The sequence below is a fragment of the Electrona antarctica genome (genome assembly GCF_951216825.1).
Source record: "Electrona antarctica genome assembly, chromosome: 1".
Classification (NCBI taxonomy): domain Eukaryota; kingdom Metazoa; phylum Chordata; class Actinopteri; order Myctophiformes; family Myctophidae; genus Electrona; species Electrona antarctica.
In genome coordinates, this window is record NC_136806.1 from 34616693 (window position 1) to 34632123 (window position 15431).

Consider the following 15431-nt stretch of genomic DNA (forward strand, 5'->3'; position numbering starts at 1 on the left):
AAAAAGCAGTTTTCTATGCATTTCAGGGGTACTGTGGGGTTTTTTGAACCCCCAATTTTTTTATTGGCTGTGCCAAAAAAAAAGCAGTTTTCTATGCATTTCAGGGGTACTGTGGGGTTTTTTGAACCCCCAATTTTTTTATTGGCTGTGCCAAAAAAAAAAGCAGTTTTCTATGCATTTCAGGGGTACTGTGGGGTTTTTTTTATTTTTGTATTGGCTGTGCCAAAAAAAAAGCAGTTTTCTATGCATTTCAGGGGTACTGTGGGGTTTTTTGAACCCCCAATTTTTTTATTGGCTGTGCCAAAAAAAGCCGTTTTCTATGCATTTCAGGGGTTTTGACCTTTGACCTTTCTAGTGTTTTGACCTTTGACCTTTCTAGTGATGAAAAAAGCGCATCGTGGCATTTTGACCTTTCTAGCGATTTGACCTTTGACCTTTTGACCTTTGACCTTTTGACCTTTGACCTTTTGACCTTTGACCTTTCTAGCGTTTTGGCCAAAAAAATAAGCAGTTTTCTATGCATTTCAGGGGTACTGTGGGGTTTTTTGAACCCCCAATTTTTTTATTGGCTGTGCCAAAAAAAAAGCAGTTTTCTATGCATTTCAGGGGTACTGTGGGGTTTTTTGAACCCCCAATTTTTTTATTGGCTGTGCCAAAAAAAAAGCAGTTTTCTATGCATTTCAGGGGTACTGTGGGGTTTTTTTTATTTTTTTATTGGCTGTGCCAAAAAAAAAGCAGTTTTCTATGCATTTCAGGGGTACTGTGGGGTTTTTTGAACCCCCAATTATTTTATTGGCTGTGCCAAAAAAAAGCAGTTTTCTATGCATTTCAGGGGTACTGTGGGATTTTTTGAACCCCCAATTGTTTTATTGGCTGTGCCAAAAAAAAGCAGTTTTCTATGCATTTCAGGGGTACTGTGGGTTTTTTTTAACCCCCAATGTTTTTATTGGCTGTGCCAAAAAAAAGCAGTTTTCTATGCATTTCAGGGGTACTGTGGGGTTTTTTGAACCCCCAATTTTTTTATTGGCTGTGCCAAAAAAAAGCAGTTTTCTATGCATTTCAGGGGTACTGTGGGGTTTTTTGAACCCCCAATTTTTTTATTGGCTGTGCCAAAAAAAAAACAGTTTTCTATGCATTTCAGGGGTACTGTGGGGTTTTTTGAACCCCCAATTTTTTTATTGGCTGTGCCAAAAAAAGCGGTTTTCTATGCATTTCAGGGGTACTGTGGGGTTTTTTGAACCCCCAATTTTTTTATTGGCTATGCCAAAAAAAGCAGTTTTCTATGCATTTCAGGGGTACTGTGGGGTTTTTTGAACCCCCAATTTTTTTATTGGCTGTGCCAAAAAAAATCAGTTTTCTATGCATTTCAGGGGTAATGTGGGGTTTTTTTATTTTTGTATTGGCTGTGCCAAAAAAAGCAGTTTTCTATGCATTTCAGGGGTACTGTGGGGTTTTTTGAACCCCCAATTTGTTTATTGGCTGTGCCAAAAAAAGCAGTTTTCTATGCATTTCAGGGGTTTTGACCTTGACCTTTCTAGTGTTTTGACCTTTGACCTTTTGACCTTTGACCTTTTGACCTTTGACCTTTCTAGCGTTTTGGCCAAAAACAAAGCAGTTTTCTATGCATTTCAGGGGTACTGTGGGGTTTTTTGAACCCCCAATTTGTTTATTGGCTGTGCCAAAAAAAGCAGTTTTCTATGCATTTCAGGGGTTTTGACCTTGACCTTTCTAGTGTTTTGACCTTTGACCTTTTGACCTTTGACCTTTTGACCTTTGACCTTTCTAGCGTTTTGGCCAAAAAAAAAATCAGTTTTCTATGCATTTCAGGGGTACTGTGGGTTTTTTTTTATTTTTGTATTGGCTGTGCCAAAAAAAGCAGTTTTCTATGCATTTCAGGGGTACTGTGGGGTTTTTTGAACCCCCAATTTTTTTATTGGCTGTGCCAAAAAAAAGCAGTTTTCTATGCATTTCAGGGGTACTGTGGGGTTTTTTGAACCCCCAATTGTTTTATTGGCTGTGCCAAAAAAAAGCAGTTTTCTATGCATTTCAGGGGTACTGTGGGTTTTTTTTTAACCCCCAATGTTTTTATTGGCTGTGCCAAAAAAAAGCAGTTTTCTATGCATTTCAGGGGTACTGTGGGGTTTTTTGAACCCCCAATTTTGTTATTGGCTGTGCCAAAAAAAAAACAGTTTTCTATGCATTTCAGGGGTACTGTGGGGTTTTTTGAACCCCCAATTTTTTTATTGGCTGTGCCAAAAAAAAAACAGTTTTCTATGCATTTCAGGGGTACTGTGGGGTTTTTTGAACCCCCAATTTTTTTATTGGCTGTGCCAAAAAAAGCAGTTTTCTATGCATTTCAGGGGTACTGTGGGGTTTTTTGAACCCCCAATTTTTTTATTGGCTGTGCCAAAAAAAAAAGCAGTTTTCTATGCATTTCAGGGGTACTGTGGGGTTTTTTGAACCCCCAATTTTTTTATTGGCTGTGCCAAAAAAAAAGCAGTTTTCTATGCATTTCAGGGGTACTGTGGGGTTTTTTTTATTTTTGTATTGGCTGTGCCAAAAAAAAAGCAGTTTTCTATGCATTTCAGGGGTACTGTGGGGTTTTTTGAACCCCCAATTTTTTTATTGGCTGTGCCAAAAAAAGCCGTTTTCTATGCATTTCAGGGGTTTTGACCTTTGACCTTTCTAGTGTTTTGACCTTTGACCTTTCTAGTGATGAAAAAAGCGCATCGTGGCATTTTGACCTTTCTAGCGATTTGACCTTTGACCTTTTGACCTTTGACCTTTTGACCTTTGACCTTTTGACCTTTGACCTTTCTAGCGTTTTGGCCAAAAAAAAAAGTAGTTTTCTATGCATTTCAGGGGTACTGTGGGGTTTTTTGAACCCCCAATTTTTGTATTGGCTGTGCCAAAAAAAAGCAGTTTTCTATGCATTTCAGGGGTACTGTGGGGTTTTTTGAACCCCCAATTGTTTTATTGGCTGTGCAAAAAAAAAAGCAGTTTTCTATGCATTTCAGGGGTACTGTGGGGTTTTTTTTATTTTTTTATTGGCTGTGCAAAAAAAAAAGCAGTTTTCTATGCATTTCAGGGGTACTGTGGGGTTTTTTGAACCCCCAATTGTTTTATTGGCTGTGCCAAAAAAAAGCAGTTTTCTATGCATTTCAGGGGTACTGTGGGTTTTTTTTAACCCCCAATGTTTTTATTGGCTGTGCCAAAAAAAAGCAGTTTTCTATGCATTTCAGGGGTACTGTGGGGTTTTTTGAACCCCCAATTTTTTTATTGGCTGTGCCAAAAAAAAGCAGTTTTCTATGCATTTCAGGGGTACTGTGGGGTTTTTTGAACCCCCAATTTTTTTATTGGCTGTGCCAAAAAAAAAACAGTTTTCTATGCATTTCAGGGGTACTGTGGGGTTTTTTGAACCCCCAATTTTTTTATTGGCTGTGCCAAAAAAAGCGGTTTTCTATGCATTTCAGGGGTACTGTGGGGTTTTTTGAACCCCCAATTTTTTTATTGGCTGTGCCAAAAAAAGCAGTTTTCTATGCATTTCAGGGGTACTGTGGGGTTTTTTGAACCCCCAATTTTTTTATTGGCTGTGCCAAAAAAAAAACAGTTTTCTATGCATTTCAGGGGTACTGTGGGGTTTTTTGAACCCCCAATTTTTTTATTGGCTGTGCCAAAAAAAGCAGTTTTCTATGCATTTCAGGGGTACTGTGGGGTTTTTTGAACCCCCAATTTTTTTATTGGCTGTGCAAAAAAAAAAGCAGTTTTCTATGCATTTCAGGGGTACTGTGGGTTTTTTTTTATTTTTTTATTGGCTGTGCCAAAAAAAAAGCAGTTTTCTATGCATTTCAGGGGTACTGTGGGGTTTTTTGAACCCCCAATTGTTTTATTGGCTGTGCCAAAAAAAAGCAGTTTTCTATGCATTTCAGGGGTACTGTGGGTTTTTTTTAACCCCCAATGTTTTTATTGGCTGTGCCAAAAAAAAGCAGTTTTCTATGCATTTCAGGGGTACTGTGGGGTTTTTTGAACCCCCAATTTTTTTATTGGCTGTGCCAAAAAAAAGCAGTTTTCTATGCATTTCAGGGGTACTGTGGGGTTTTTTGAACCCCCAATTTTTTTATTGGCTGTGCCAAAAAAAAAGCAGTTTTCTATGCATTTCAGGGGTACTGTGGGGTTTTTTGAACCCCCAATTTTTTTATTGGCTGTGCCAAAAAAAGCCGTTTTCTATGCATTTCAGGGGTTTTGACCTTTGACCTTTCTAGTGTTTTGACCTTTGACCTTTCTAGTGATGAAAAAAGCGCATCGTGGCATTTTGACCTTTCTAGCGATTTGACCTTTGACCTTTTGACCTTTGACCTTTTGACCTTTGACCTTTTGACCTTTGACCTTTCTAGCGTTTTGGCCAACAAAAAAAGCAGTTTTCTATGCATTTCAGGGGTACTGTGGGGTTTTTTGAACCCCCAATTTTTTTATTGGCTGTGCCAAAAAAAAAGCAGTTTTCTATGCATTTCAGGGGTACTGTGGGGTTTTTTGAACCCCCAATTTTTTTATTGGCTGTGCAAAAAAAAAAGCAGTTTTCTATGCATTTCAGGGGTACTGTGGGTTTTTTTTTATTTTTTTATTGGCTGTGCCAAAAAAAAAGCAGTTTTCTATGCATTTCAGGGGTACTGTGGGGTTTTTTGAACCCCCAATTGTTTTATTGGCTGTGCCAAAAAAAAGCAGTTTTCTATGCATTTCAGGGGTACTGTGGTTTTTTTTTAACCCCCAATGTTTTTATTGGCTGTGCCAAAAAAAAGCAGTTTTCTATGCATTTCAGGGGTACTGTGGGGTTTTTTGAACCCCCAATTTTTTTATTGGCTGTGCCAAAAAAAAGCAGTTTTCTATGCATTTCAGGGGTACTGTGGGGTTTTTTGAACCCCCAATTTTTTTATTGGCTGTGCCAAAAAAAGCGGTTTTCTATGCATTTCAGGGGTACTGTGGGGTTTTTTGAACCCCCAATTTTTTTATTGGCTGTGCCAAAAAAAGCAGTTTTCTATGCATTTCAGGGGTACTGTGGGGTTTTTTGAACCCCCAATTTTTTTATTGGCTGTGCCAAAAAAAATCAGTTTTCTATGCATTTCAGGGGTACTGTGGGGTTTTTTTATTTTTGTATTGGCTGTGCCAAAAAAAGCAGTTTTCTATGCATTTCAGGGGTTTTGACCTTGACCTTTCTAGTGTTTTGACCTTTGACCTTTTGACCTTTGACCTTTTGACCTTTGACCTTTCTAGCGTTTTGGCCAAAAAAAAAATCAGTTTTCTATGCATTTCAGGGGTACTGTGGGTTTTTTTTTATTTTTGTATTGGCTGTGCCAAAAAAAGCAGTTTTCTATGCATTTCAGGGGTACTGTGGGGTTTTTTGAACCCCCAATTTTTTTATTGGCTGTGCCAAAAAAAAGCAGTTTTCTATGCATTTCAGGGGTACTGTGGGGTTTTTTGAACCCCCAATTGTTTTATTGGCTGTGCCAAAAAAAAGCAGTTTTCTATGCATTTCAGGGGTACTGTGGGTTTTTTTTTAACCCCCAATTTTTTTATTGGCTGTGCAAAAAAAAAAGCAGTTTTCTATGCATTTCAGGGGTACTGTGGGGTTTTTTTTATTTTTTTATTGGCTGTGCCAAAAAAAAAGCAGTTTTCTATGCATTTCAGGGGTACTGTGGGGTTTTTTGAACCCCCAATTGTTTTATTGGCTGTGCCAAAAAAAAGCAGTTTTCTATGCATTTCAGGGGTACTGTGGGTTTTTTTTAACCCCCAATGTTTTTATTGGCTGTGCCAAAAAAAAGCAGTTTTCTATGCATTTCAGGGGTACTGTGGGGTTTTTTGAACCCCCAATTTTTTTATTGGCTGTGCCAAAAAAAAGCAGTTTTCTATGCATTTCAGGGGTACTGTGGGGTTTTTTGAACCCCCAATTTTTTTATTGGCTGTGCCAAAAAAAAAGCAGTTTTCTATGCATTTCAGGGGTACTGTGGGGTTTTTTGAACCCCCAATTTTTTTATTGGCTGTGCCAAAAAAAGCCGTTTTCTATGCATTTCAGGGGTTTTGACCTTTGACCTTTCTAGTGTTTTGACCTTTGACCTTTCTAGTGATGAAAAAAGCGCATCGTGGCATTTTGACCTTTCTAGCGATTTGACCTTTGACCTTTTGACCTTTGACCTTTTGACCTTTGACCTTTTGACCTTTGACCTTTCTAGCGTTTTGGCCAACAAAAAAAGCAGTTTTCTATGCATTTCAGGGGTACTGTGGGGTTTTTTGAACCCCCAATTTTTTTATTGGCTGTGCCAAAAAAAAAGCAGTTTTCTATGCATTTCAGGGGTACTGTGGGGTTTTTTGAACCCCCAATTTTTTTATTGGCTGTGCAAAAAAAAAAGCAGTTTTCTATGCATTTCAGGGGTACTGTGGGTTTTTTTTTATTTTTTTATTGGCTGTGCCAAAAAAAAAGCAGTTTTCTATGCATTTCAGGGGTACTGTGGGGTTTTTTGAACCCCCAATTGTTTTATTGGCTGTGCCAAAAAAAAGCAGTTTTCTATGCATTTCAGGGGTACTGTGGTTTTTTTTTAACCCCCAATGTTTTTATTGGCTGTGCCAAAAAAAAGCAGTTTTCTATGCATTTCAGGGGTACTGTGGGGTTTTTTGAACCCCCAATTTTTTTATTGGCTGTGCCAAAAAAAAGCAGTTTTCTATGCATTTCAGGGGTACTGTGGGGTTTTTTGAACCCCCAATTTTTTTATTGGCTGTGCCAAAAAAAGCGGTTTTCTATGCATTTCAGGGGTACTGTGGGGTTTTTTGAACCCCCAATTTTTTTATTGGCTGTGCCAAAAAAAGCAGTTTTCTATGCATTTCAGGGGTACTGTGGGGTTTTTTGAACCCCCAATTTTTTTATTGGCTGTGCCAAAAAAAATCAGTTTTCTATGCATTTCAGGGGTACTGTGGGGTTTTTTTATTTTTGTATTGGCTGTGCCAAAAAAAGCAGTTTTCTATGCATTTCAGGGGTTTTGACCTTGACCTTTCTAGTGTTTTGACCTTTGACCTTTTGACCTTTGACCTTTTGACCTTTGACCTTTCTAGCGTTTTGGCCAAAAAAAAAATCAGTTTTCTATGCATTTCAGGGGTACTGTGGGTTTTTTTTTATTTTTGTATTGGCTGTGCCAAAAAAAGCAGTTTTCTATGCATTTCAGGGGTACTGTGGGGTTTTTTGAACCCCCAATTTTTTTATTGGCTGTGCCAAAAAAAAGCAGTTTTCTATGCATTTCAGGGGTACTGTGGGGTTTTTTGAACCCCCAATTGTTTTATTGGCTGTGCCAAAAAAAAGCAGTTTTCTATGCATTTCAGGGGTACTGTGGGTTTTTTTTTAACCCCCAATGTTTTTATTGGCTGTGCCAAAAAAAAGCAGTTTTCTATGCATTTCAGGGGTACTGTGGGGTTTTTTGAACCCCCAATTTTGTTATTGGCTGTGCCAAAAAAAAAACAGTTTTCTATGCATTTCAGGGGTACTGTGGGGTTTTTTGAACCCCCAATTTTTTTATTGGCTGTGCCAAAAAAAGCCGTTTTCTATGCATTTCAGGGGTTTTGACCTTTGACCTTTCTAGTGTTTTGACCTTTGACCTTTCTAGTGATGAAAAAAGCGCATCGTGGCATTTTGACCTTTCTAGCGATTTGACCTTTGACCTTTTGACCTTTGACCTTTTGACCTTTGACCTTTCTAGCGTTTTGGCCAACAAAAAAAGCAGTTTTCTATGCATTTCAGGGGTACTGTGGGGTTTTTTGAACCCCCAATTTTTTTATTGGCTGTGCCAAAAAAAAAGCAGTTTTCTATGCATTTCAGGGGTACTGTGGGGTTTTTTGAACCCCCAATTTTTTTATTGGCTGTGCAAAAAAAAAAGCAGTTTTCTATGCATTTCAGGGGTACTGTGGGGTTTTTTTTATTTTTTTATTGGCTGTGCCAAAAAAAAAGCAGTTTTCTATGCATTTCAGGGGTACTGTGGGGTTTTTTGAACCCCCAATTGTTTTATTGGCTGTGCCAAAAAAAAGCAGTTTTCTATGCATTTCAGGGGTACTGTGGGTTTTTTTTAACCCCCAATGTTTTTATTGGCTGTGCCAAAAAAAAGCAGTTTTCTATGCATTTCAGGGGTACTGTGGGGTTTTTTGAACCCCCAATTTTTTTATTGGCTGTGCCAAAAAAAAGCAGTTTTCTATGCATTTCAGGGGTACTGTGGGGTTTTTTGAACCCCCAATTTTTTTATTGGCTGTGCCAAAAAAAAAACAGTTTTCTATGCATTTCAGGGGTACTGTGGGGTTTTTTGAACCCCCAATTTTTTTATTGGCTGTGCCAAAAAAAGCGGTTTTCTATGCATTTCAGGGGTACTGTGGGGTTTTTTGAACCCCCAATTTTTTTATTGGCTGTGCCAAAAAAAGCAGTTTTCTATGCATTTCAGGGGTACTGTGGGGTTTTTTGAACCCCCAATTTTTTTATTGGCTGTGCCAAAAAAAATCAGTTTTCTATGCATTTCAGGGGTACTGTGGGGTTTTTTTATTTTTGTATTGGCTGTGCCAAAAAAAGCAGTTTTCTATGCATTTCAGGGGTTTTGACCTTGACCTTTCTAGTGTTTTGACCTTTGACCTTTTGACCTTTGACCTTTTGACCTTTGACCTTTCTAGCGTTTTGGCCAAAAAAAAAATCAGTTTTCTATGCATTTCAGGGGTACTGTGGGTTTTTTTTTATTTTTGTATTGGCTGTGCCAAAAAAAGCAGTTTTCTATGCATTTCAGGGGTACTGTGGGGTTTTTTGAACCCCCAATTTTTTTATTGGCTGTGCCAAAAAAAAGCAGTTTTCTATGCATTTCAGGGGTACTGTGGGGTTTTTTGAACCCCCAATTGTTTTATTGGCTGTGCCCAAAAAAAGCAGTTTTCTATGCATTTCAGGGGTACTGTGGGTTTTTTTTTAACCCCCAATGTTTTTATTGGCTGTGCCAAAAAAAAGCAGTTTTCTATGCATTTCAGGGGTACTGTGGGGTTTTTTGAACCCCCAATTTTGTTATTGGCTGTGCCAAAAAAAAAACAGTTTTCTATGCATTTCAGGGGTACTGTGGGGTTTTTTTTATTTTTGTATTGGCTGTGCCAAAAAAAAAGCAGTTTTCTATGCATTTCAGGGGTACTGTGGGGTTTTTTGAACCCCCAATTTTTTTATTGGCTGTGCCAAAAAAAGCCGTTTTCTATGCATTTCAGGGGTTTTGACCTTTGACCTTTCTAGTGTTTTGACCTTTGACCTTTCTAGTGATGAAAAAAGCGCATCGTGGCATTTTGACCTTTCTAGCGATTTGACCTTTGACCTTTTGACCTTTGACCTTTTGACCTTTGACCTTTTGACCTTTGACCTTTCTAGCGTTTTGGCCAACAAAAAAAGCAGTTTTCTATGCATTTCAGGGGTACTGTGGGGTTTTTTGAACCCCCAATTTTTTTATTGGCTGTGCCAAAAAAAAAACAGTTTTCTATGCATTTCAGGGGTACTGTGGGGTTTTTTGAACCCCCAATTTTTTTATTGGCTGTGCCAAAAAAAGCAGTTTTCTATGCATTTCAGGGGTACTGTGGGGTTTTTTGAACCCCCAATTTTTTTATTGGCTGTGCCAAAAAAAAAGCAGTTTTCTATGCATTTCAGGGGTACTGTGGGGTTTTTTGAACCCCCAATTTTTTTATTGGCTGTGCAAAAAAAAAAGCAGTTTTCTATGCATTTCAGGGGTACTGTGGGGTTTTTTTTATTTTTTTATTGGCTGTGCCAAAAAAAAAGCAGTTTTCTATGCATTTCAGGGGTACTGTGGGGTTTTTTGAACCCCCAATTTTTTTATTGGCTGTGCCAAAAAAAAAGCAGTTTTCTATGCATTTCAGGGGTACTGTGGGGTTTTTTTTATTTTTGTATTGGCTGTGCCAAAAACAAAGCAGTTTTCTATGCATTTCAGGGGTACTGTGGGGTTTTTTGAACCCCCAATTTTTTTATTGGCTGTGCCAAAAAAAGCCGTTTTCTATGCATTTCAGGGGTTTTGACCTTTGACCTTTCTAGTGTTTTGACCTTTGACCTTTCTAGTGATGAAAAAAGCGCATCGTGGCATTTTGACCTTTCTAGCGATTTGACCTTTGACCTTTTGACCTTTGACCTTTTGACCTTTGACCTTTTGACCTTTGACCTTTCTAGCGTTTTGGCCAAAAAAAAAAGCAGTTTTCTATGCATTTCAGGGGTACTGTGGGGTTTTTTGAACCCCCAATTTTTTTATTGGCTGTGCCAAAAAAAAAGCAGTTTTCTATGCATTTCAGGGGTACTGTGGGGTTTTTTGAACCCCCAATTTTTTTATTGGCTGTGCAAAAAAAAAAGCAGTTTTCTATGCATTTCAGGGGTACTGTGGGGTTTTTTTTATTTTTTTATTGGCTGTGCCAAAAAAAAAGCAGTTTTCTATGCATTTCAGGGGTACTGTGGGGTTTTTTGAACCCCCAATTGTTTTATTGGCTGTGCCAAAAAAAAGCAGTTTTCTATGCATTTCAGGGGTACTGTGGGTTTTTTTTAACCCCCAATGTTTTTATTGGCTGTGCCAAAAAAAAGCAGTTTTCTATGCATTTCAGGGGTACTGTGGGGTTTTTTGAACCCCCAATTTTTTTATTGGCTGTGCCAAAAAAAAGCAGTTTTCTATGCATTTCAGGGGTACTGTGGGGTTTTTTGAACCCCCAATTTTTTTATTGGCTGTGCCAAAAAAAAAACAGTTTTCTATGCATTTCAGGGGTACTGTGGGGTTTTTTGAACCCCCAATTTTTTTATTGGCTGTGCCAAAAAAAGCGGTTTTCTATGCATTTCAGGGGTACTGTGGGGTTTTTTGAACCCCCAATTTTTTTATTGGCTGTGCCAAAAAAAAGCAGTTTTCTATGCATTTCAGGGGTACTGTGGGGTTTTTTGAACCCCCAATTTTTTTATTGGCTGTGCCAAAAAAAAAACAGTTTTCTATGCATTTCAGGGGTACTGTGGGGTTTTTTGAACCCCCAATTTTTTTATTGGCTGTGCCAAAAAAAGCAGTTTTCTATGCATTTCAGGGGTACTGTGGGGTTTTTTGAACCCCCAATTTTTTTATTGGCTGTGCCAAAAAAAAAAGCAGTTTTCTATGCATTTCAGGGGTACTGTGGGGTTTTTTGAACCCCCAATTTTTTTATTGGCTGTGCCAAAAAAAAAGCAGTTTTCTATGCATTTCAGGGGTACTGTGGGTTTTTTTTTATTTTTGTATTGGCTGTGCCAAAAAAAAAGCAGTTTTCTATGCATTTCAGGGGTACTGTGGGGTTTTTTGAACCCCCAATTTTTTTATTGGCTGTGCCAAAAAAAGCCGTTTTCTATGCATTTCAGGGGTTTTGACCTTTGACCTTTCTAGTGTTTTGACCTTTGACCTTTCTAGTGATGAAAAAAGCGCATCGTGGCATTTTGACCTTTCTAGCGATTTGACCTTTGACCTTTTGACCTTTGACCTTTTGACCTTTGACCTTTTGACCTTTGACCTTTCTAGCGTTTTGGCCAACAAAAAAAGCAGTTTTCTATGCATTTCAGGGGTACTGTGGGGTTTTTTGAACCCCCAATTTTTTTATTGGCTGTGCCAAAAAAAAAGCAGTTTTCTATGCATTTCAGGGGTACTGTGGGGTTTTTTGAACCCCCAATTTTTTTATTGGCTGTGCAAAAAAAAAAGCAGTTTTCTATGCATTTCAGGGGTACTGTGGGGTTTTTTTTATTTTTTTATTGGCTGTGCCAAAAAAAAAGCAGTTTTCTATGCATTTCAGGGGTACTGTGGGGTTTTTTGAACCCCCAATTGTTTTATTGGCTGTGCCAAAAAAAAGCAGTTTTCTATGCATTTCAGGGGTACTGTGGGTTTTTTTTAACCCCCAATGTTTTTATTGGCTGTGCCAAAAAAAAGCAGTTTTCTATGCATTTCAGGGGTACTGTGGGGTTTTTTGAACCCCCAATTTTTTTATTGGCTGTGCCAAAAAAAAGCAGTTTTCTATGCATTTCAGGGGTACTGTGGGGTTTTTTGAACCCCCAATTTTTTTATTGGCTGTGCCAAAAAAAAAACAGTTTTCTATGCATTTCAGGGGTACTGTGGGGTTTTTTGAACCCCCAATTTTTTTATTGGCTGTGCCAAAAAAAGCGGTTTTCTATGCATTTCAGGGGTACTGTGGGGTTTTTTGAACCCCCAATTTTTTTATTGGCTGTGCCAAAAAAAGCAGTTTTCTATGCATTTCAGGGGTACTGTGGGGTTTTTTGAACCCCCAATTTTTTTATTGGCTGTGCCAAAAAAAATCAGTTTTCTATGCATTTCAGGGGTACTGTGGGGTTTTTTTATTTTTGTATTGGCTGTGCCAAAAAAAGCAGTTTTCTATGCATTTCAGGGGTTTTGACCTTGACCTTTCTAGTGTTTTGACCTTTGACCTTTTGACCTTTGACCTTTTGACCTTTGACCTTTCTAGCGTTTTGGCCAAAACAAAAATCAGTTTTCTATGCATTTCAGGGGTACTGTGGGTTTTTTTTTATTTTTGTATTGGCTGTGCCAAAAAAAGCAGTTTTCTATGCATTTCAGGGGTACTGTGGGGTTTTTTGAACCCCCAATTTTTTTATTGGCTGTGCCAAAAAAAAGCAGTTTTCTATGCATTTCAGGGGTACTGTGGGGTTTTTTGAACCCCCAATTGTTTTATTGGCTGTGCCAAAAAAAAGCAGTTTTCTATGCATTTCAGGGGTACTGTGGGTTTTTTTTTAACCCCCAATGTTTTTATTGGCTGTGCCAAAAAAAAGCAGTTTTCTATGCATTTCAGGGGTACTGTGGGGTTTTTTGAACCCCCAATTTTGTTATTGGCTGTGCCAAAAAAAAAACAGTTTTCTATGCATTTCAGGGGTACTGTGGGGTTTTTTGAACCCCCAATTTTTTTATTGGCTGTGCCAAAAAAAAAACAGTTTTCTATGCATTTCAGGGGTACTGTGGGGTTTTTTGAACCCCCAATTTTTTTATTGGCTGTGCCAAAAAAAGCAGTTTTCTATGCATTTCAGGGGTACTGTGGGGTTTTTTGAACCCCCAATTTTTTTATTGGCTGTGCCAAAAAAAAAAGCAGTTTTCTATGCATTTCAGGGGTACTGTGGGGTTTTTTGAACCCCCAATTTTTTTATTGGCTGTGCCAAAAAAAAAGCAGTTTTCTATGCATTTCAGGGGTACTGTGGGGTTTTTTTTATTTTTGTATTGGCTGTGCCAAAAAAAAAGCAGTTTTCTATGCATTTCAGGGGTACTGTGGGGTTTTTTGAACCCCCAATTTTTTTATTGGCTGTGCCAAAAAAAGCCGTTTTCTATGCATTTCAGGGGTTTTGACCTTTGACCTTTCTAGTGTTTTGACCTTTGACCTTTCTAGTGATGAAAAAAGCGCATCGTGGCATTTTGACCTTTCTAGCGATTTGACCTTTGACCTTTTGACCTTTGACCTTTTGACCTTTGACCTTTTGACCTTTGACCTTTCTAGCGTTTTGGCCAAAAAAAAAAGCAGTTTTCTATGCATTTCAGGGGTACTGTGGGGTTTTTTGAACCCCCAATTTTTTTATTGGCTGTGCCAAAAAAAAAGCAGTTTTCTATGCATTTCAGGGGTACTGTGGGGTTTTTTGAACCCCCAATTTTTTTATTGGCTGTGCAAAAAAAAAAGCAGTTTTCTATGCATTTCAGGGGTACTGTGGGGTTTTTTTTATTTTTTTATTGGCTGTGCCAAAAAAAAAGCAGTTTTCTATGCATTTCAGGGGTACTGTGGGGTTTTTTGAACCCCCAATTGTTTTATTGGCTGTGCCAAAAAAAAGCAGTTTTCTATGCATTTCAGGGGTACTGTGGGTTTTTTTTAACCCCCAATGTTTTTATTGGCTGTGCCAAAAAAAAGCAGTTTTCTATGCATTTCAGGGGTACTGTGGGGTTTTTTGAACCCCCAATTTTTTTATTGGCTGTGCCAAAAAAAAGCAGTTTTCTATGCATTTCAGGGGTACTGTGGGGTTTTTTGAACCCCCAATTTTTTTATTGGCTGTGCCAAAAAAAAAACAGTTTTCTATGCATTTCAGGGGTACTGTGGGGTTTTTTGAACCCCCAATTTTTTTATTGGCTGTGCCAAAAAAAAAGCAGTTTTCTATGCATTTCAGGGGTACTGTGGGGTTTTTTTTATTTTTGTATTGGCTGTGCCAAAAAAAAAGCAGTTTTCTATGCATTTCAGGGGTACTGTGGGGTTTTTTTTATTTTTTTATTGGCTGTGCCAAAAAAAAAGCAGTTTTCTATGCATTTCAGGGGTACTGTGGGGTTTTTTGAACCCCCAATTGTTTTATTGGCTGTGCCAAAAAAAAGCAGTTTTCTATGCATTTCAGGGGTACTGTGGGTTTTTTTTAACCCCCAATGTTTTTATTGGCTGTGCCAAAAAAAAGCAGTTTTCTATGCATTTCAGGGTTACTGTGGGGTTTTTTGAACCCCCAATTTTTTTATTGGCTGTGCCAAAAAAAAAGCAGTTTTCTATGCATTTCAGGGGTACTGTGGGGTTTTTTGAACCCCCAATTTTTTTATTGGCTGTGCCAAAAAAAAAAGCAGTTTTCTATGCATTTCAGGGGTACTGTGGGGTTTTTTGAACCCCCAATTTTTTTATTGGCTGTGCCAAAAAAAAAGCAGTTTTCTATGCATTTCAGGGGTACTGTGGGGTTTTTTTTATTTTTGTATTGGCTGTGCCAAAAAAAAAGCAGTTTTCTATGCATTTCAGGGGTACTGTGGGGTTTTTTGAACCCCCAATTTTTTTATTGGCTGTGCCAAAAAAAGCCGTTTTCTATGCATTTCAGGGGTTTTGACCTTTGACCTTTCTAGTGTTTTGACCTTTGACCTTTCTAGTGATGAAAAAAGCGCATCGTGGCATTTTGACCTTTCTAGCGATTTGACCTTTGACCTTTTGACCTTTGACCTTTTGACCTTTGACCTTTTGACCTTTGACCTTTCTAGCGTTTTGGCCAAAAAAAAAAGCAGTTTTCTATGCATTTCAGGGGTACTGTGGGGTTTTTTGAACCCCCAATTTTTTTATTGGCTGTGCCAAAAAAAAAGCAGTTTTCTATGCATTTCAGGGGTACTGTGGGGTTTTTTGAACCCCCAATTTTTTTATTGGCTGTGCAAAAAAAAAAGCAGTTTTCTATGCATTTCAGGGGTACTGTGGGGTTTTTTTTATTTTTGTATTGGCTGTGCCAAAAAAAAAGCAGTTTTCTATGCATTTCAGGGGTACTGTGGGGTTTTTTGAACCCCCAATTGTTTTATTGGCTGTGCCAAAAAAAAGCAGTTTTCTATGCATTTCAGGGGTACTGTGGGTTTTTTTTAACCCCCAATGTTTTTATTGGCTGTGCC